At 38.6% G+C, this 20923-nt stretch overlaps 1 pseudogene; it reads left to right on the forward strand.

The window, feature by feature from the left end:
• Positions 1–232: 232 nt before the first annotated feature.
• Positions 233–6325, forward strand: LOC101420926 (glutamate dehydrogenase 1, mitochondrial-like; annotated as a pseudogene).
• Positions 6326–20923: the final 14598 nt, after the last annotated feature.

The following is a 20923-nucleotide window of genomic DNA, read 5'->3' on the forward strand; positions in this document are numbered from 1 at the left end:
GCACTTTGAATGGACTGTATGGTGTATGAATAAAACTGCCTTTTTAAAAAGGGGGTAAGGGAGAGCAGCCCGCTGCGGACACCCCCCTCCTCCCCAGGCCCGCAGGCCAGGCCTACCTCAGCCTCAGGTCCACTTGCGGTGCTGCTGGGGCCCGCCTGCTGAGTCACCGCCCCCCGCCCCCCGCTGCAGCCAGCTCTGCAGGCAGGTGGCTGAACGACCCAAGTTTTCCTAGATGGTGGCGGGCTTCTTTGACTGCAGTGCTAGTACTTTGGAGGACAAGCTTGTGGAGGACCTCAAGACCCGCGAGAGCCAGAAGCAGAAGCGAAACCGGGTGGTTGGCATCCTGCGGATCTTCAAGCTCTGGCAACCCTGTGCTGAGCCTCTCCTTCCCCCTCCGTCGCAATAGCAACTTCTGGGAGGCATCAAAAGCTACCCGGCCCAGCACAGCCAGCATCGCACGCCCTGCAAGGGCGGCATCTTGTTGCAGCACAGATGGGAGTGTGGATGAAGGGAAAGCTTCGGCTTCTCTGATGATGTATAAACGTGCAGTTGTTGATGTGCAATTTGGGGGTGCTAAAGCTGGTGTTAAGATCAGTCCCGAGAATTATACCCATAATGAATTGTAAAAGATCACAAGGAGGTTCACCATGGAGTTGGCAAAGAAGGGTATCAGGCATGTGCACAGGTGAACGTGAGATGTCCTGGATCGCTGATGCCTACGCCAGACCATGGGGCACTAGGACATTAAGGGCACCTCAGCTTTACCAGCAGCCTGGGTGGCATTCACCTGCAATCTCTGCTACCAACTGTGAGATTTTCCACTGGACTGAAAACTTCATCAATAAAGCTTTGTATTTTAGCATTTTAGGAATGACACTAGGCTTTGGAGATAAAACCTTTGCTGTTCAGGGATTTGGTAAAGTGGACCTGCATTCTATGAGAAATTTACAGGGTTTTGGTTCTAAATGTGTTGTTGGTGGTGACTTTGAAGAGAGCATCTGGAATCAAGATGGTATTGACCCAAAGGAACTGGAAAACTTCATATTGCAACATGGATCAATCCTGGACTTCCCCAAGACAAACCCCTATGAAGGGAGAACATGGGAAGCAATTGTAGCATAATGATCCCTGCTGCCAGTGAGAAGTCGTTGACCTAATCTAGTGCACCAGAGTCAAAGCCAAGATCATTGCTGAAGGTGCCAATGAACCAACAACTCCAAAAGCTGATAAGGTTTCCTGGAGAGGAACATTATGCTTATTCATGATCTCTACGTGAATGCTGGAGGAGTGACAGTGTGTTACTTTGAGCGGCAAAAGAATCTAAATTATGTCAGCTATAGCAATTTGGCCTTCAAATATGAAAGAAATTATAACTACCAGTTGTTCATGTTTGTTCAAGAGAGCTGGAATGAAATTTGGAAAGTGCAGTGGAACTAATCCCGTCGTGCCCACAGCACACTTTTTAAGATAGGATATTGCATCTGAGAAAGACATTGTGCACTCTGGCTTAGCATACACTAGGGAGCATTCTGCCAGGCAGATCATATAACCTGGAATTGGACCTGAGAATGGCTGCCTACATCAATGTCATCGAGAACGTCTTCAAGGTATACAGTAAGAACTATAATCCATGCTGTGTAGCAGTGCTGCAAAATGTATTCATCAAATGCAATGAATGTACCACACTAATGAAAGAAGTTGTTGATGTGGGAAAAGTGAGAGGTGTGGCAAGTGGGGCATATGAGAACCTCGTATTTATTTTTTGATGCATTAAATTTTTTTTTTAAAAAGATCCATTATACAAGTACCAAAACCAAACATATTTATAACTAATACAAATGGAAAACTATCAATTTTAATACACATTAAAATGAATAAGAATATAAAAATAAAACCATGTTTATTTGTGGCCACTTAAATTCCTCTTATGTATTATTAGTGTAATAAATACCATAGGTAGTTATTGGCATTAGAAGTCAGACAGCTTAGGCTTCAGCACCACTTCTCTTTCTTATTAGCTGTATGATTATTCTATATTTTTAAATGTAACATATTGTGTAATCTATGTATCTTTTAAAAATAAATTAAAAACCAGCAAGACGGTGGCAGAGTAAGGAGCTCCTAGAGTCAGCTCCTGCTACAGGGCAGTAGCAGACACTCAGAGCTCTCTGGAGCTAGCTGAAGCACCTGTTTGGGGGCTTCAGGCGACCAGAAGAGCATCCTGCAACATCATTGAAGGAAATGGAAGGATGAAACTGCCCATCTGCAGAGAAGACTCATAAGCAGAGCGCTCCACGCCACAGAGGCTGGCGCCCATCCTCCACTGGAGGCACAAGCTGCCTCGGGAGCTGTTCCACAGCTGGAATTGAAAGTTCCACTTCCAAAAGCTGGGGGGGAAGGGGGACAGACACGACTGTTGGGTACCAGTTTCAACTACTGATGAGTAAATTCAGCGGCCTAAAGTACAGTCCTGAGAACAGCTAAAGTTTGAGTCGGTCCAAGTCAGAAAGAGGCCGGGAGCTGCCAACTTAACTCTGCACCTGGCACAGGGGAAGTGGGCCGGACTGAAAATCCCAGTGCTGGTGGGGACCAGCTTCTTTCCATCCAGGTCAGATTGCAGCTCCAGCCTAGGCCCCAGTGCCACCTGCAGCAGCGAGGAGGCTACAGGGTCCTCAGCCAGCCTCTCCGGGAAATTACTGGCCAAGCTGCGGAGGCCGGTGATTATCCTGGTGACACGAGCCACCCCAGGAGCTATTCTGTGGCTGGAATTGGAAGCTCCATTTCCCAAAAACATGGTTGGCTGCTGATTTTGGCTACTGATTGGTAGACTCAGCTGGCTCAGATATAACCCTGGGAACAGCTGGGGTGTGAATCAGCCCAAGTTGGAAAGAGGCCAGTGGCCACCATTTTGACTCTGACCCCAGCCTGAGAGGAAGCCGGCTGACCAAAAATCTCAGTGATAGGAGGAACAAATTTCTCTCACCCAGATCAGCCTGAAGATCTAGCCTAGGCATCAGCTCCACCTCTGGCAGGGAGGAGGCAGGCAGGCCCTGCACAAGCCTATCCAGGTAACTACAGGTAACTATGACTGGCACAGACGGGAAATTGGAAGTCTACCGGGACAACTACAGTCATCTTGGACCCACACTGCATAGATTGCTGCCCACACCTGCAGCTCCACATCTGCCACAGGCAGGGGAGAAAGGGACATGAAGCTTTATCAGTCTCTCTGGGCAACTACAGTCTAGGCCTGCACATGGATTATTCCATACAGCTGTAACTCTGTCCCTAGCCCTGGCAAAGGAGAAAGTTAGGAGAAGCTTCATTGGTCCCTGGCACAATGAGGACAGCTTGAGCCTCCACTGCTTACAGCACCAACTACTCCTTGGCACCTACTGCAGAACCAGCAAGGGAGAAAGGGGAAGAAGCCCTAAACTAAAGAGAAAAACTGCACCCCAAAAAAATACTATAGGAAGCCAGATGCCAAGACACCAGCCCAAAATTACAATCCACACCAAGAAACAGGAAGCAATGGCCCAGTTAAAGAAACAAGATAAGCCTCCAGATGACATAAAGGAGTTGAAACAACTAATCATAGATGTTCAAACAAATCTCCTTAATAAATTCAATGAGATGGCTAAAGAGAGTAAGGATTTTAAGAAGACACTGGATGAACACAAAGAAGAATTTCGAAGCATATGTAGGAAAATAGCAGACCTTATGGGAATGAAAGGTACAATAAATGAAATTTTAAAAACATTAGAATCATATAATAGCCAATTTGAGGAGGCATAAAAAAGGATTGGTGAGCTTGAGAAAATGGCCTCTGAAAATAAACATACAAAAGAACAGATGAAGAAAAGAATGGAAAAAATTCAACAAGGTCTCAGGGAACTAAATGATAGCAAGAGGCATGCAAACATATATGTCATGGGTGTCCCAGAAGGAGAAGAGAATGGAAAAGGGGCAGAAGGAATACTTGAAGAAATAATGGTAGAAAATTTCCCAACCCTATTGAAGGACATAGATATCCAAGAGCAAGAAGCACAACATACTCCCATTCAAAAAAATCCTAGTAGACCAACTCCAAGACACATGCTCATCAGAATATTAAATGCCAAAGACAAAGAGAGAATTCTGAGAACAGCAAGAAAAAAGCAAAGCATAGCATATAAGGGATATCCAATAAGATTAAGTGCTGATTTCTCACCAGAAACCATTGAGGCAAGATGACAGAGGTCTGATGTATTTAAGATACTACAAGAGAAAAACTTTCAGCCAACAATGTTATATCCAGCATGATTGTCTTTCAAAAATGAGGCGAGATCAGAATAGTCACAGATGAACAGAAATTGAGAGAATTTCTAAGCAAGAGACCAGATTTTCAGGAAATACTAAAGGGCGTGCTAGATCCTGAAAAGAAAAGAAGGAGAGACAGGCCTGGAAGAGAGTCTAGAAATGAAGATTACATCAATAAAAGTAACTAAACCTGTCAAAAGAGTGGTTGAAAATAAAATATGACAGATAAAACTCAAATCGTCAGGAATAAACTTAAGCAACAATGTAAAGCACTTGTATTCAGAAAACTGCAACTCAATGTTAAAAGAAATCAAAAAAGGCCTAAGTAACCAGAAGAACATTCCATGCTTATGGATTAGAAGACTAAATATCATTAAGATATCAAATCCACTCAAATTGATATACAGATTCAATGCAATCCCGATAAAAATTCTACCAGCATTAAAGAAAAAATTGAAAACGCCATCTTCAAATTTATTTGGAAGAGTAAGTCATCCCAAATAGCCAGAAACACCATTAAAAAGGAATAGTGAACCCTCATCTCCAGACTTTAAATCATATTACCTAGATATAGTGGTAAAAACAGCATGGTACTGGCCTAAAGACAGACACAATAGACCAATGGAACCAAATTTATGATTCAGAAATGGACCCTCACATATATGGTCAAGTGATTTTTGACTAGCCTGTCAAACTCACACAGCTCGGGAAAAACAATCCATTCAACAAAAGGTGCTGAAAGAATTGGATATCTTAGTCAAAAGAAGGAAAGAGGACCCCTATCTCACACCTTATCCAAAAATTAACTCAAAATGGATCAAAACCTTAAAGTAAAGCAAGAACCTTAAAACTTCTAGAAGAAATTAGAGGGAAATATCTTCAAGACCTGGTAGTAGGTGGTGCATTCTTATAAGAGGAGGACTGAGTGGACTACTGATATTAATGTATATAGAAGGTTTAATTAGCTTTGCTGTGAAAGTGTGGAAATGTATAGAGTGGATGGTAACACACAGTAACACCTTGTTTATAAATGGGGATGTGACTGAAAATGGTAGTCTAGGTATGTAAATACCAGTTGACAGAATGCTAGAAAATAATCTAGGAACTGAATAGCACAGTAAACCAAGAGGTGGATGAGAATTGTGGTTGATGGTACAGATGCAAGAGTATCCTTTGTGAGCTGGAGGAAATGTATATCACTACTGCAGGCTGTTGGGAATGTGGAAAAGCATGGGAAAAATACAGCTGGAGTGAACTATGGGCTGTGATTAGCAGTAATAATATATATTCTTGCATCTATGCGAAAAATTTATTGTGGTGGTAATAAAGCAGTATGGAAAATGTGAGCCAAATGTACCCTATGGACATGGTAAAAATCAGATGATATTATCTTATCTGTAGCAAATGTTCCACCACAGTGTGATGTGTTGATGGAGGAGTGTTGTTTGGGAATTCTGCACATGTGCATGATTGTTTTATATGTTTACAACTTTTGTCATAAAAAAATATGTTTAAAAATAATAATAGGGTAGGTTGGGGGGAAACACACCAAATGTAAAATAAGGACTATGGTTAGTAGTAAGATTTTGACAATATTCTTTCATAATTTGTAACAAATGTCTCACGACAATGCAAGGTGTTGGTGAAGGGTAGATGTACCGGACCCCTGTATGATGTTATGCATGTTTGCTTTGTAAATTCACAACTTTTACTGTACACTGAATTGCTTTTGTGTGTTCATATGTAAATGATATAAAGATAATAATAATAGAGTTGGTTGGGGGAAAAATACTTTGGTTAGTAGTAATATTTTGACAATGCTCTTTAATCATTATTTAAAAAGGTAGGGTGAGTTATGAGAGTCCTGTATGATGTTATATATGTTTGTTTTGTAAGTTCACAATTATTACTATACACTTATTGTTTATGTATGTTTATGTATGAGTACTATACTTGAATAAATTAATTTTTAAAAATTAATTAATTAAAAAAATTATACAATGAAGCTGGTTTGACCTTCACTTAGATGGATCATGGCTGAGTTCTTCACACCCTCTTCACCTTAACTTCTGCAAAACTATCACAAGTTTATATTTAACCACAGCTAACTCTTTTTCTCATGACTTAATAAGTAATGGACACCATTCTCAACAAATCAATTCAAATCAGCCCTTCAAAAAGAAATAAAGAATAGGGGATCATGTAGTAGCTGGTGAGTGTGAAAATATTATGCCTTTTGAGGTATTATGCCTTTAAATAAAATGTTTCTTCCTTGTGGCTATGCCACCTTGCCCATAAGTGCTTCCCAATACATTAATTACCTGTTGTTCAGGGTCAACATCTGTTGTTCAAGAGCAGTCAAATGCTTGCATCCTTTTTCTCTGGCCACATCAGGTACATGCTGTAATGTGTGGCATTTTCAGAAGGTGGCATAGTCCTAAAATGAGTTATGTATTTCACATCAGCAAAATAACTAAACTTGACAGGGTGCTAACAAAAATAAAAGTTGTTTCTCTTTAAGTACTTTATTCTTTTAGAATAAAATAATTTCATGCTACTATAATAAAATTGCCTTTAGTTATTTGACAAGCCTAACCTTGATTCAAGGAGTGAATGCCTATAAACATAGCTGAAAAAAGCTAGTATTTTATAATGTAAAACAGTATCATTTATAGCTCATCAGTTGTGTATTGTCCAACAAAAATGAAAAGCCAGAGGGTGTAAATCATGGAGATTACATATAATTATGACTCTAACAGTACTCCCCTTATCATGTTAATTTTTTTTTCTTTTGAATATCTACTGTATTGAATTGAATAATAATTCAAGTAAAGTAACTCAGAAAATAAAACTACTTACTTGAACTCCCTATTTGGAAACTGGGTTGTGGGTCTTACCTTGTCAATGGACCTAACTCTGCTGACTTTCTATCCTCTTCTTTTTAGAGGCCTCCCATTTTGCAGACATGCTTAATTAACAGAGTGGGCTATAAACAACCTTGGATAGTGTTCTGTTTGGGAGTTATTTAGGCAGGGAATTTTGAAAAGTAGTGTACCTATTAAGTACTAGAAATTCATGTAATGAATAAGCTTTTTTTTTTTCCAAATTGACACTGTAACATAACTAGAGGCAAGAAAAATCTATAAACTTCAATTTACTTTTAAAAGGGCATATAATTACCCAAGAGCAGCAGAGTTGGCTCTGGAACCCAGAAAGCAGTGAAGTAAAGCAGGAATTACACAGTAGAGATGCAGTGTGGTCAGAGTGTGATGGAGTACAGAAAATGTCAATTAGGGTTCACCTGCATTGGTTGAAGTTCCACCTCAGGTTGGGAAATTCTGGAAACAGATCTAAGTCTTGGTAGGACATGAGTAAAGCCTACCAAAGTGTCAAAAGGAAGGCGCTTAGAAAGTGTATGAGAGTAGAGGCAGCAGACTATAGCAGCATGACAGATTATTTTTCAAAGACATGTGTTTGCCTTTTTTTTGTCCTGAGACTTTGGCATTCTTCCTGATAGAAGTTGTAGTCTTGAATCTAGGTTTACACTGTGACTTGCCTTAAGCAATAGAGTTTTGGAAGTGAAGTTATATAGCTTCTGAGGTTAGCATTTGTGCCCTGTTGGAGCTCTGTGCATCATGGGAAGAAGTCCAGCTACTCCATTGGAGACTACACGAGAACAGAAAGGACCTGAAGTTTACAGGTCATGAACGGAGAGAATTCCTGGAGGATAAAATACCACAAGGTAGGCCCCAGCATCCAGCCATTCTAGCAGACGAGCTCAAGGCTAACTTGGAACCTCCTGTCCAAAATACACTTGTTTGAGTGACCCCACTGGATGCCATATGAAGTAGAGACATGCTGCTACAGCTGAGCCCTTCCCTGCTAACCCACAGAATCAAGAGCAAATAAACTATTTTTTAATCATTAAGTTTTACAGTGATTTGCTATGCAGCAATTGATAACTATTAGAGGAAGTTTCTTTGGAAGAAGGAGGTAGCCATGCAAGTTTGGTGGTGAAGAGAAAAAGATGAGGTACCTAAAACTAAAGGATCATATTGAAACAAGATAGAATCTAAGAATAAAAAACCAAAACAAAACACCACAAAACAATAGGTATTTATTAAAGAAATTACACCTCACTGTAGCATGATTAGAGGGCACTCTTGAAATAAGGAAGTGAATCACCCAAACTCTTCCTCTGCTATTGTTGGTCCAGGAAAATGCAACACAATCATGAATGGAAAGCAAACAATAACAACAACAACAAACCCATTCAGCCTCCACTCAGTGTTATTCTAATTATAAGGCAGAAAATGAGAATCAAAACATTTCAGTGAATGATAAACTGAAAAAGGACATGAAGCATCCTTTCAAAATGAACTTCGTGTTATTGACTAAGCAATTGCTGATAATAAAAAAACAGCATAAAGCACAAATTCAAAGATTGAACATAGACAAGAAAGACTATAAATATAAATGGGAACTGAAAATAGATGTAAATGAAAGCTCATGAAAGAAACTAAAGAAAAAGACAAAAAACATCCCAGCAACAAACACTGAATTACAGGGTGCACTAGTGTGAGGGTTAATTTTATGTATCAACTTGCTTTGGGTATGGTGTCCAGTTGTTCATTCAAACAAGCACTGACCTGTTACTGTGAGAGTATTTTGTAAATAGATTTGCATCTACAATCCGTTGATTGCATCTATGACTGATTACATCAACTCTCAACAAAGGAGACTACCCTTAGCAATGTGAGGATTCTCTTCACCCAGTCAGGAGGTCTTAAAAGCCAGAAGTAAGAATTTCAGAAATCAGAAAGAAGACTTTCTGCCTCAAATTCAGTCAGCCAGTCTCCCCTGGGGAATACGGACTTGTCAGACTTCAGAATCACCTTTATCAAGTTTCCAACTTGTGGTGTGCCCTACTGAGTTTGGACTTTCCAGTCTCCAATTCCTCATAATAAATCTCTTTATATATATAATCTTGTCAGTTCTGTTTCTTTGGAGAACACTGATTAACAAACACCAGGGGAGAATAGAATTGGCCAAAAGAATAGCAAGGGAAAGAAGATGGAAAGGGAAAAAAAATTGTAAATGAAACAGTAATAAAGATGTGAAAGAATAAGAAAAAAATGATAGATAATAGAATATAGGGAAAGAAGATCTTGCCTATATATTGTATATATAATTTGGTTCTTGCAAAGGGGAAAAACACTTTTAAAGAGAATACTTAAAACTATAATTAAAGAAAACTTCCAAAACATAAAGAATACCTAAATCTATAGGCTGAAATTACTTTTTCCCCTAAGTATCTGACACTACTGATACTGAAATTCATATCTTACTAAATCAAAGTAAAACTATTGAACATTGAAGATAAAGAAAAAAGAATACTCTGGGCCTCCAAGCAAGTAGATGAAGTCACTCAGAGAAAAAAGAAAGACAGGTTGGCCTAAGACTGCTTTGAGCAGCATCAAATGAGGCAAGAAAATAAAGTTTGTGTTAAGGTCGCAGGAAAAAAACACACAGTTTTAAACATGCAAGAACCTAAGGATGTAAATTTTCTACCAGTCTTTTCTAAGGAATCAACTAGAAGCTGAACTTCATCAGAACTCTTTGGAGAACCTTTTCCTATAGAACCGATAGTGAGCATTTGAAGCTAAAAGTTGGAAGTAAAATATAAATATTAGAGGCTTTGACAACTAAAGAATGAAAGGAGAGGAGAGGGAAAAAGAAGGTGGAATCAGCTTCATGAACCGGTCAAAGAATATATTTTTTTAAACTAAAAGTAAAGAACAAATACCTGAATAAGGAAAAAAGATGACTAAGGGAATTATATAAAGTTACTGGGATAAATGTTACCATAAGAGCAGAAATACACATATTCTTAAAAACCAAAGAAATTTCAAATAGAATCTACAGAACAGACTAATGAAAGACATATAGTAAATATAACAAAATACAGTAAATATAATATTAAATAATTGAAAAGAATGAAGATAAAAAATATTGGTCATATTATTAAATGAAAAAATGGGGTCAATTTTCCTATTAAAATAAAATTAGGGCAGCAGACTTGGCCCAGTGGTTAGGGCGTCCGCCTACCACATGGGAGGTCTGAGGTTCAAACCCCGGGCCTCCTTGACCCGTGTGGAGCTGGCCTATGCACAGTGCTGATGCACGCAAGGAGTGCTGTGCCACGCAGGGGTGTCCCCGCGCAGGGGAGCCCCACGTGCGAGGAGTGCGGCCCCTAAGGAGAGCCACCCAGCGCGAAAGAAAGTGCAGCCTGCTCAGGAATGGTGCCCCACAAACGGAGAACTGACAAGATGACGCAACAAAAAGAAACACAGATTCCCGTGCCGCTGACAACAGAAGTGGACAAAGAAGATGCAGCAAATAGACACAGAGAACAGACACCTGGGGTGGGGGGTGGGGGGAAGGGGAGAGAAATAAATAAGTAAATATATTTTTTTAAAATAAAAAATAAAATTAGGTGGGCTTAAGAGCAAAATCCAGCTTTATGCCATATACGGGAGCCACATGTACAAGAGAGTGATTCAGAAAGAGTAAAAGTAAAGGTGTAGAAAACATACCAGACAAATGCAAACAAAAGTAAAGCAGTGTTTTATGGTCTTAAAAGCTAAAAAGCCACAATTCAGACAAATCATTAATAGAGACAAAGGAGAAATGGAAAGAGTTAAACATCCAACCTGAAGATAAAAAAGAACATCAAAATGAAACAAATGAATAAAACAACATAATAAAGATACCAGGTTCTTTGAAAACATTACAATAGAGATTATACATTAGTTTTCATAATCAAGCGAGAATGGAGAAAAGCACAAATACACAAAATAAGAAATGAAAGGAGAAATAACCATTGAAACAAAGAAAATTTAGTAATTTCATAAGAAACTATTTTGCACAATACTAAACAAAAGCATTTGAGAACCTGTATGAAATGAACAATTTTCTAGAAAAATATGATATAACAAAAATGACCTCTAAAAAGACAGAAAGTTTAAAAGAACAATTTCCATAATACAGAAAGTTAGCAAGGAGATACCTCCACCTAGCCTCCCAGCAGAAAAAACAAAAACAAAAAACCCAGCAGTGTCATATGATTTTACAGGGAAATTCTACCAAATCTCTAAGAACCAGATAATCCAAACGCAAATTAAACTGCTCAAGATAACATAAATAATGTCCAAGTTATTTTTATGAGGTAAATACAACTTTGATGCCTAAGCCTGAAAAACACCTGATAAAATCTATTTCATAAATATTGATGAAAATTCTAAATAGAATATTAGCAAACAGCATCCACTAGTACAATAGGCAATAATGAATCAAGTAGCTTTTCTATCACACATGCAAGAATTTTTCAATATTAGGAAATTTGTTAATATGATCTATTATATCATTAGATCAAAAGAAAAAAAAATTAAGATTATTCCATAGATCCTGAAATGTTAGTCAGCCAAATTTAATATCTATACCTGATAAATTACTTAATAAACTGGAGAATTGATAGATTAAAGACAGACTCTTAATGGGAAAACTAGAAGCATGCTAACTTTATTCAGGAAAAAGACACCATCTTCTCCCACTTTTTAAAAAGGTGGTGAAGGAATATTAGTCAACTGCAATCAGGGAATGAAAAATAGAGACACAAGGATTGAAAAGGAAAGGCTGGACTTTCTAAATTTATGGATAATAGGATAGAAGAATGTATCTAGACTACCCAAGGAATCGAAGAAAACACCGTTTTCAAGCAATAAGAAAAAATTAGTAATATGACATTTTGTCACATTTGTTTATCATTCCATCTCTCTCTCTCTCTAAACCTTTAAGAGTAAGTTGCATACACCATGCTTCTTCAACATTTGATACTTCACTGTACCTTTCCTAAGAATAAAGATATTCATTTTTGTAACCACATTACATACAATGATCAAGTTCAAGAAATTTAACACTGATATAAAGCATAGTCTATACTCCAATTTTTTCTTTTTTCAAAACATTTATTTTTTTATTGTCTATTTTTTTCTTAAATAGGTCACACAAAAGGTTTATTTAAAAACATAAGAGGTTCCCACATAACCCACTCCCCACCCCCACCCCCACTCCTCCCATATCAACGTCCCTTTCATCAGTGGGGCACATTCATTGCATTTGGTGAATACACCCTGGAGCACTGCCACACCGCATAGACCATAGTTTACATTGTAGTTCACACTCACCCCCAGTCCATCCAGTGGGTTATGGTTGGATATACACTGTCCTCCATCTGTCCCTGCAGTATCTTTCAGGACAACTTGAAGTCCCAAAAATGCCCCATATCGTACCTCTTCCTCCCTCTGCCTGCCCTCAGCAACTCCCGTGGCCACATTAATGATAGTTTCTTCCATTGCTAGAGTCACAACAGTTCTATAATTGAATACCAGCAAGTCCACTCAAATCCATACTAATTTCCTCCATCCTGTGGACCCTGAGATGGTGATGTTTACTCTACCTCTAAATAGAGAGGGGGCTTAGATCCCACATGATTGATGGATGCAATTCTCCTGCTTGCAGCTTAGACACTCTCAGGTCCCTGGTGTGGTGGTTGATCATTCTCACCTCCCAGTCAGCAGACCTGCGTAAAGTCCAATGAACAAGAGAGTAGGTGTTGTGACTCTGTTGAGGCTCAGGGCCCAGCTGGCACATGGACAGTACAGAGATTCAAGTCTCCTGAGCATACACCAACCCCAGTGCCAATCACAGGTTCAGTAAAAGTGACAGAAGAAGCATGTATAGAGAGGTCACATCTCAATTCAACTGCAGCTCTAGCCTAGTTGAAATTTCACACACAGGCTTATAAGCATGGTCATCAGTATCAAGGGCCCATCATTGGATGATCCTTCCTCACTGGTCTTTGCCCTTGCACTTGGGGGATTATTGCTCTTCCATTGGGGAATGTAACAGGCTACCCAGGATGAGAACTCAGCACTCCCTCAGATGTCATGTGTAACTCTATCCACTATGACAATACTCAATGAACATCTGAACATATCTATATACCCTATATTTTTGCCCTGGAGAACTCCGTCCCACTCATGCATCCCCCAACAATGATACCCCACATCAGTGCTCCTCCCCTGCCATAGTTGAATCTCTTTGTGATCCAAAACCTCTTCAAAAATGAAGCCAAATATATTGCCAAATTCAATTAGTAGGAAAAAGAAATAGTATTGACAGGTTTAAAGAATAGAAATAGAATACAAAACAATTTAGAAAAGCTAAAATAAAGTAGAAAATAAATTGGGGTATTAAAAAATGAAAAATATCATAAACCTTTATTTTTGATGTTTAGTCTTTCATCACAGTAATAGCTGTTGCCCTGCATGTATAGTGACAAGGTAGTCTTCCATCCCTTCCACAGTGTCTACATCTTTTTTTTTTAATTTTTAATTTTCTCTTCTAAAAAGTTTTAGATCACAGTAAAATCACATATACAATATAGGGTACTCCCATATACCCAACATCAACCCTTTTCCCCCTTCCCCAGCAATGATCTTTTTACATGTGGATATTATATTTGCTACAGCTGATGTACAGATATTGAAACATAGCTACCAACCATGAATCCATTATGGCTTAAATTGTGGTTTATATTTTAGACTGTACTCTTTTCTGAATTTTTGGTTATATTATGGTTTACATAATGGTTTACATTTTAGACCACACACTTTCATAAATTTCTGTTGAAATTTCACATGGCTCATATCCATCGATGCATGATCTTGTGGAACACTTCTGTTGCCCCCAGTTACCTCCTATGCATCTATTCTGCTCCTCTCTCCCCTTCCCCTCAAGGCCCACAGTGACAACCAAGCTTCACTGCTTGAAGGACAAGATTCATAGATATTTACAACAACGCTGAGGACTTGACCCTCTAGTCTGTCCTCCCTCATTGGGAGCCACCCATGGTCTCAAGAGACTCCCTCTCCTCCGTTCAAGAATATCAGGCCTCCCTAGGATGGGGGTACCACATTTTCCCACTCATTGTATGTGTTTCTACACAGTGATATAGCACAATATGACAAGATGAGCACTCACACATTCCTTAGAAACCTGCCCAGGTGCACCCTGTGCCAGATGCCCACCAACAAACGCCTTAAACAAGTAACCCTTCCTTAGTATATTTTCTAAAGAGGTTTCTCAACATTATAGTTTCAACCATGTATGTGATAATCTCCCATGTTCACCTTCTCCCCCCAAACCCTCCCCCTAATTCCAAGGACCATGTGACTCATCCTCCCAACCCTAGCCCCCTCGAGCCTGCAAAGCCCCACCCAATAGTATCCCTATGCCCCCGTCTTATCCCTTCACTGTACAACTACTTACCTCCACTTTATCATGATATTGAATCAGCTCACAACCTTCCTCTCCCCCGCCCTCCATTTCCTATAGCATAACATCCAGTCTCTAGCTCTCTGAGAAAGCTTGATTTCCTTAATTCATATCAGAGAGGTCATGTAGTATTTGTCCTTCATTGCCTGGCTTGCTTCACTCAGCATAAGGTCCTCAGGATTCATCCATGTTATACCATGTTAGTACTGTATTCCTTCTTACAGTTGAGTAGTATTCCATTGTACGTATATATCACATTTTGTTTATCCATTCATCTGTTGATGGGCATTTGGGTTGATTCCAACTTTTGACAATAGTGAATAATTCCACTATGAACATTGGTGTGCATTTATCAGTTCATATCCTTGTTTTCAGTTCTTCTGGGTTTATACCCAATAGTGGAATTGCTGGGTCATATGGCAAATCTATAGCTAGTTTTTTGAGAAACCACCAAACTGTCCTCCAGAATGGCTGGATTCTTCTACATTCCCACCAGCAGTGGCTGAGGGTTGCCATTACTCCACATCCTCTAACACTTGTAGTTCTCTGTTTTTTTTAATAGCTACTAGTATAATGGGTGTAAGATGGTATCTCATTGTAGTTTTGATTTGCATTTCCCTAATAGCCAGTGATGTTGAGCATCTTTTCATATGCTTTTTAGCCATTTGTATTTCTTCTTTGGAGAAGCATCTGTTCAAATCTCTTGCCCATTTTTTGAATGGGTTGTCTTTTTATTTCAAGATGTAGGATTTCTTTATAAATGCTGGATATTAGACTCCTATCAGATATATGGTTACCAAATATTTCCTCCCATTGGGTAGGCTGTCTTTTCACTTTCTTAATAAATTCCTTTGAGGAGAAAAAGATTTTAATTTTGAGGAGATCCCATTTATCTATTTATTTTTTCACTGCTTATGCTTTAGGTATGAAGTTCATGAAACCATTTCCTATTACAAGGTCTTGCCGGTACTTCCCTGCCTTGTATTCCAAGGTCTTTATGGTCTTGGCTCTTATATTTAGATCTTTGATCGATCTTGAGTTGATTTTGTATAAGGTATGAGATGGCAATCCTCTCTCATTCTTTTGCATATGGATATCCAATTCTCCAAGCACCATTTGTTGAAGAGACTATTCTCTCCCAATTGAGTATTAGATGACTGTATATGTGAGGATCTATATCCGAACTCTCAATTTGGTTCCAGTGGTCGGTGTGTCTATCCTTGTGCCAGTACCATGCAGTTTTGACCACTATAGCTTTGTAGTATGTTTTAAAGTCAGGTAGTGTGATTCCTCTGATTTCATTTTTCTTTTTCAATATGTCTTGGCTATTTGGGGCCTCTTTCTCTTCCAACTAAATTTCATAGTTTCCAGTTCATTTGAAAAATGCTGTGTAAATTTTTATTGAGATTGCATTAAATCTGCAGATCAGTTTTTGTACGATAGACATCTTAATGATATTTAGTTTTCCTATCCATGAACAGGGAATATTCCTCCATTTAGTTTATTAGGTCCAGATCCTCTAGTATATTATTCAAAGTCTTTGTTTCTTTATTGATTGTCTGTTGAGATGTTCTGCCTAATGGTGATAATGGTGTATTAAAGAATCCCTTGTATGTGATGGTTCTCTTTTCTCTTGTTGCCTTCAGTATTTTCTCTTTGCCTTGAGCATTGGATAATTTGACAAGTATATGTCTTGGGGTAGGCCTGTTGGGATTTATACTGTTTGGGATGCACTGCACTTCCTGGACATGTACATCCATCTTGTTAATAGGTTTGTACTGTCTTCCACATCACTAATTATTTCCTCTGCTCCTTCAAATCTGCTGCTATTTGCTGAGAGTGTATTTTTGATTTCTTGAATGGTACCATTCATCACCATCATATGTGTTATCTTTTTGTGTAAGTTTACAATTTCTTCATATGCTCTCCAAGTGTTTTCTTAATATCCTTAATCTCTTCCTTTACTTCATTAAGTTGATTTGTGATATTTGATTGGAGAGCTTTGATTAGTGGTTTGATGTTCTGCTCATCTTCCTGGTTTTTAATTTGTTCATTTGACTGGGCCATGTTTTCCTGATTATTGGTTTGGTTAGTACTTTTTTGTTGCTGTCTGGTCATCATTTTATCCTTGTGTGTTCATTCATTTGATTTGATTCTTCCTCTAGTCTCCGGGATTTTTTAGATGCTGTTTTTGTATGTGTATTAAATTTTCTCTTTGACACTTTGTTCTTATTCTATTACTTTGTTGTTGTCTAAGTTACCTTGAAGGAAAAAGATTAAGGCCAGGGAAAGCAAAAGAGGTAAGAAAAGAAAAAGTATTATAGTAGTATTGTAGTAAATGTTAGCAGAAGAACTGTATAAGACCTAGGAGAATTAACTCATGTAAGCAGTGTATAGTTACAGGAATAAGAAAGTGGAGTACCTACAATGAGATGGAAAGTCGAATATGGAGAAGAAACAGTATGAATTAAAAGGCAAGCTTGATTAGGAGAGAGGGAAAGAGAAAAGAAAGGACAACAAGATAAAGGGTTAATAAAAGATAGAAAACAGAATAGAAGTGTTAGAGGGAAAAAAAAAGCCAAAAAAAAATTGGGGCCTAAACAAAAGGAGTGAATGTAAGAGCAACAAAAGAAGGTGGGATGTAGAAAGATGTAGGAAGGAAAAGAGATAATGTTGGTAGCCAAAATCAGTACACACAGAAAAGAGGAGTTTGAGGATGAGGAACAGAGTAAGCAATAAACAAGCCAGCAGCACCTAATTGAAAAAAAGGAAAGAAAAAAAAAAAAAAGAAAGAAAAAAAGAAAAAAAAAGGGTGGGGGCATAAAGAGGAAGGAAAGAAAACAAGGAAAAAAAAAAAAACCCACAAGCCCTAAGGCATGGAGTCAACCAAACAACAAAAAAAAACGGACTTCACTCTTAAGCTCTTATTTAGTGAAAATAAGAGACCCAAGGGAAGTTAATACAACTATATTATCTATGTTTTCCCTGTCTCAGTGTATCAGCTAATATTCCAGCGGATCACTACTCTAAGAGGAGCTGTGAACTGAACCAGAGATCTTGCACATTCAAGGCTGAAACTCCTCCACTGAATCAAACCCTCCTTCTGGGTCAATCTGCTCCTCAAAAAAAGTCCCCCTTCCAGGGTCAGGACAGACTCTTTGGAATTGAATAAACTGATTAGGAATCCACCCAACCTCCTTTCTCCCTTTCTCCCTTTCTTCTCTCAGAGGGCAGCAGGAGTCTTATGTGAGAGCTCTTCTCTGAAATTCAGATGGGAACCTGGTGAACCAAGTCACCGTGGAAAATAATGACTCTCTGTCTCTTTGAGAGAGAGCACCCACACCTTGCTGGGAACCCTAAACATGCTCTTGGTAGCCTACCAAGCACTTCCTACTGTCCCCTTCCCTTAGGTGTGTTGCACAGGACTAGTTAATTTCCTGGCTCCACCTTCTCCCAGAGGTAACCCTCGAGGTTAGGTAAATTGGGCTGTCTCAGCAGATTCGCCTCTCCCCACCTCCTTGTTTCTCTTTAAGCCAGCTGGTATGCTCCTCAAAGCTCAAAAAGAGGAGTCCAGACAATTGAACCCACACTCATAGGACCCCTCTCCACCCTTCACCAGAACCCTCCCACTCTCAGAGTTTTCCTCCTCTGATTGTGACCAGTGAGGTTCAGGGAACCTTACTGGGGGAGGGGCAGAAACCTGCAGCTTTACTTTGAACTTTCACTCTTCTTGTCATACTTTCTCTGAATTGATGTCCAGCAGCCTCCTGCTTTGTGGGTTCCCAAAACAACTCACTCAGGCAGGATTTTGTCCACACACAGCCATTTTTTTTTGTAGGAGGAATGATATGGATACTCCTACTGTGACACCATCTTGCCCCACTCCCACCCCCCCCCAATTTTTTCAATTGCCCCAACAATGTTCTTTTAGGCATATTCTCCTCTATTATTAGATCCAGTCCAGATTACATATTGCAGTTAATTGTCATTGTATCTTTACTATCTCTCTCTCTCTCTATTTTTAAAATTATGGTGACATATATATAACATAAAACATGCCATCTCAACCACTCCCAAATCTACAATTCAGAGGCATTAATCCTACTCACAATGTTATGCTACCATCACCACCATCCATTACCAAAAACATTTCCATCACCCCAGAGACCCTGCACCCAGTATGCAATAACTTCGCATTCTCCCTCTCCTCACTTCAAGTAACCTGCACTCTATTTTCTAACTCCATGAATTTGCATAATCTAGTTATTTCATAAAAGTGGAATCATACAATATCTATCCTTTTGTGTCTGGCTTATTTCACGCACTATGATAACATCAAGGTTCATCCACGTTATAGCATGTATCAACTTTATTCCTTTCTATAGCTGAGAACTATTCCTTGGATACCACATTTTGTTTATCCATTTGTCTGTAGGTGGACACATGGGTTGCTTCCACCTTTTGGCTCCTATGAGTAATGCTGTTATGAACACTGGCATACAAATATCTGTTCTACTTTCTATTTTCAATTCTTTTGAATATATACCTAGAAATGGATTGTAATTTTATGTTTAACTTTTTGAGGAACTGCCAAACTCTTTTCCACAGCTGCTGCATCATTTTACATCCCCACCAACAATGTACTAGAGTTCCTATTTTTCTGCATTCTTGTAGCACTTCTTATTTTCCATTTTTTAAATAATAGCCATTCTAGTGGGTGTGGGATGGTGTCTCATTTTGGTTTTGATTTGCATTTCCCTAATGACTAATAATGTTCAGCATCTTTTCATGTGCTTATTGATCATTCATATATAGAGAAATGTCAATTCATGTCCTTTGCCCATTTTAAAATTGGATTGTTTCCCTTTTGATGTTGAGCAGTAGATGTTCTTTATATATTTTGGATGTTAAACAGTTACCAAATATATGTTTTCCAAATATTTTTCCATTCTATAGGTTGTCTTTTCACTTTCTGGATAATATTATATGATGCACAAAGGTTTTTAATTTTTGTGAAGTCTAGTTAATCTGTTTTTTCTTTCTGTTGCTCATGCTTTAGTCAAAACTCTAATAATACATTGCCTGATATAAGGTCCTAAAGATATTTCCCTATGTCTCTAAGAGTTTTGTAATTTTAGCTCTTATATTTAGGTTGTTAATCAATTTTGAGGTAATTTTGTACATGTTTTAAGGTAGGGCTCTACCATCATTCTTTTAGGTAGATATCCAGTTTTCCCAGCATGATTTTTTGAAGAAACTACTCTTTTCCCACTGAGTAGACATGGCTTTCATGCCTAAAATCAAATGATCATAGATGTATGGGTTTACTTCTGAACTCTCAATTCAATTCCATTGTCCTAACACCTTATTTTTTTCCTTAAACTTTTGTAAGAGTGTTTAAGGCACAACAAAAATGAAATTATAATATGGAAATGCTTTTTAGCAAGGAGACACTGAACAATAGAACTCGATTACCCTATAAGTATTTAGGTATTTAGCCCAAACACAAGTTCCAGACTTTCCATTATGTTTATATATATATGTGTGTGTGTGTGTGTGTATTTTTTTTATTTTTAAAGAAGCTTTAGATTATATAAATGGAAAAATATAGGGGATTCCCTTATGCCCCACCCTGACCCCCTCCCACACCCTCCCACACTAACAACATCCTTCATTAGTGTGGTACTTTTGTTACAATTGATGGACACATATTTAAGCGTTGCTACTAACCATGGACTATTGTTTACATTATAGTTTGCACTCTGTCCCACAAAATTTTTTAGGTTATGACAAAATATATAACAGCCTATATCCATCATTACAATGTCATGCAGGATAATTCCAATGCCCTGAAAATGTCCCCATATTACACTTATTCTTCTCTCTCCCTCCCCTCAAAAACCTCTGCCTATATATCAGTGATAAGTCCTTCCATTGATAGAATAATAAGAAAAGTCTACTTTAGTGCATTTTTTATTCCACAACCTTGAGGATTTGGGGATGGTGATGCCCACACTATTTCTAATTGAAAGTAGGTTTAGAGCCCATGGAACAATTGGATGAAACTACCTTGCTTGCAGTTGCAGACACAGTCTGTTCCATGGGATGGGCTTTGTCCATCATAATCTCCTTGTTAGTTGTGCTGGGTGAGTGTGGGGAGCCACCCGCTGTGAGGTCTGTTTACATCCTCCAACTACATGGCGAATCTCATAACTACTACAGCCCT

The sequence above is a fragment of the Dasypus novemcinctus genome, chromosome 1 (assembly GCF_030445035.2).
Source record: "Dasypus novemcinctus isolate mDasNov1 chromosome 1, mDasNov1.1.hap2, whole genome shotgun sequence".
NCBI lineage: Eukaryota > Metazoa > Chordata > Mammalia > Cingulata > Dasypodidae > Dasypus > Dasypus novemcinctus.